General features: G+C 38.1%; 1 pseudogene; it reads right to left on the bottom strand.

The window, feature by feature from the left end:
* Positions 1–224: 224 nt before the first annotated feature.
* On the bottom strand, positions 225–772 carry LOC128097672 (60S ribosomal protein L17-like; annotated as a pseudogene).
* Between the last annotated feature and the right edge of the window lie 1,890 nt (positions 773–2,662).

Here is a 2,662-nt window from a genome sequence, read left to right as displayed (position 1 = left end):
GTTTATCTGATCTTGATTTAACTTTTTAAGTGGTGCCTATTGAGAAAAGTGTTCATTTATTTTAGATTTTCCTATTTGGTGGAATACAGGTTTTTAAAGCATGGCCTTATGATCCTCTGGATATCCTAGTTGTCTATTGTTAAGACCCCTTTTTCATTTCTCATATTTTTTTGGTTTTTTGTTTGTTTGTTTTTAATTTTATATTCATTTATGTTATGCTGAATTTATTCCCTTGCCATTGTTTTTTCTTTCTTCAGTTTCTTCTGAGATATCTGTTTCTCTGTGCAACCGTCTCTTCTTGTGATGGAAAAATTTGTTCCTTTTCAGTGAGGATTATCTCATTGTGGCAGGGGGAGCTCATGAATGGGTTAATGCAGCCATGAGTTTTGTAAGTTCTTTGGCTCATCTTAGGTGTTCTGTTCACCTGGATGTATTCAATGACTTGAATATCTACATCTAAGCCCTTGAGTTCAACATTAATCTCTGCATTTTTTCATATGTGCAGCAAAAATTCAGCATTCTTTACTGGCCATCAAGCCTGTGTCTGGCTCCACTGTTTGGCATAGGCATACCCACCAACTCCACCACAATACTGCTGGGAAGGCACACATTACTTCTTTAAAGTAACATCCTTCAGAAACTCGGTAGTTTTTCAGATAAACATACCCTTGATGGCCTGGGTAGTTTCACCAGTTGTCTTCAAGTGAACATGAAGATTTGAACCTCTTGATTTGCATGGTTTTGCAGAGTTTTCTGATTCAAGAAAGTGGCAACCAATCTTCACAGGTTACCTCAGGTGACACAGAGCAAGAGGTCATTTCTTATTTTGTTAATTTGTATGTTCTCTCTCCATCTTTCAGTTAGTTTGCATAAGGCTTTGTCTATCTTGAGATTTTATTTTCTCAAAGAACCAACTCTATGTTTCATTGATTCTTTGCATTGTTCTCATTCTTCCTATTTTATTGATTTCCACCCTCAGTTTGATTATTTCTTGCCATCTACTCCTCTTGGGTGTGCTTATTTGTAGCTAGAGATTTCCTGCCTGGCCCACAGTCAGGACAAATCTCTCTCACCTGCCAGTCCCACATCCATCAGACCCAACCAAGTAAACACAGAGACTTATATTGGTTACAAACTGTATGGCCGTGGCAGGCTTCTTGCTAACTGTTCTTACAGCTTAAATTAATCCATTTCCATTAATCTATAGCTTGCCACATGGCTCGTGGCTTACGGGCATCTTCACATGTGGCTTGTCATCATGGCAGCTGGCAGTGTCTCTCTGACTCAGCCTTCCTTCCCAGCTCTATTCTCCTCCTTGTCCCGCCTATACTTCCTTCCTGGCCACGGGCCAATCAGTGATTTATTTATTGACCAATCAGCAACACATTTGACATACAGACCATCCCACAGCACTTCCCCTTTTCTTTTCTTAAAAAGGAAGGTTTTAACCTTTACACATCTCCAAAGTCAGCTTGGTATATTTGGGAATTTGGGCGTAGCTTCTCTTACTACTTCCTGCTGGAGGGGGGCGCTGTATCTTATGGGGACACAAAGACTATTTTAGGATTATGGAGTAGTCCATGAGGGTGTATCGCTTATTTCATTTTATTCTAGAGCTTTCAGGTGTGCTGTTAAGTGGCTAGGATGAAATCTTACCTTTTCTTTTAATGTAGCCCCTTCTCTGAACTTTTCTCTTAGCACCACTTTTGTTGTGTCCCATAAGTTTGGGTGTGCTGTTTATTCATTTTCATTGAGTTCTAGGAAGTCATTAATTTCTTTATTTCTGTCTTGACCATTTTTCATTCACTAGAGAGTTGTTCATTTTCGATGAATTTTAAAGTTTTCTATTGTGTTGATATTTTCTAGCTTTAATGTGTGATATAGTCTGATAGGATGCAGGGAAGTAATTCCATTTTCTTGTTGAGACTTGATTTGTATCTGACTATATGGTCATAATTTTTGGAGAAATTTCCATGGGGTGATGAGAAGAAGACATATTTTTTTGTGTGTTTGGGTGAAATATTCTATAGATATCTATTAGATCCATTTGGTTTATAACCTCTGACAGTTCCAGTATTTCTCTATTTGGATTTTGTCTGAATAACTTGTCCTTTGATGAGAGTGGTGTACTAAAGTCTCCCTCTCTATGTGTGTGAGGGTCAACATGTGATTTAAGCTGTAGTAATGTTTCTTTTATAAACATGGGTGCCCTTGTTCTAAGAGCATAGATGTTAAAATGGAAATGTCACCTGGTAGGCTTTTCCTCTCTCCTTGTAGTATCCTTCCCTATCTCCTTTGATTATTTTTGGTTTGAAGTCTATTTTGTTAGATATTAAAGTTGCTACACCAGGTTGCTTCTTAGGTCCATTTGCTTAGAAAATCTTTTTCCAACCCATTACCCTGAAGTGATGTGTATTCTTGATATTGAGGTGTGTTACTTATATGCAGAAGAAGGATAGTTCTTGTTTTTCCCTTCATTCTGTTATTCTGTGTCTTTTTATTAGGGAATTGAGCCTATTGATATTGAGAAACATCAATGACTAATGATATTGATTCCTGTTGTTTTGCTATTGTTGTTGTTGTTGGTGGTGGTAGTGAGTGTGTGTGTGTGTGTGTGTGTGTGCGTGTGTGTGTGTGTGTGTGTGTGCGTGCGTGTGTGTGT

The sequence above is a fragment of the Peromyscus californicus genome, unplaced genomic scaffold (genome assembly GCF_007827085.1).
Source record: "Peromyscus californicus insignis strain IS unplaced genomic scaffold, ASM782708v3 Scaffold_5__1_contigs__length_169319896, whole genome shotgun sequence".
Classification (NCBI taxonomy): domain Eukaryota; kingdom Metazoa; phylum Chordata; class Mammalia; order Rodentia; family Cricetidae; genus Peromyscus; species Peromyscus californicus.
This window is presented reverse-complemented; position numbering and strand designations above follow the sequence as displayed.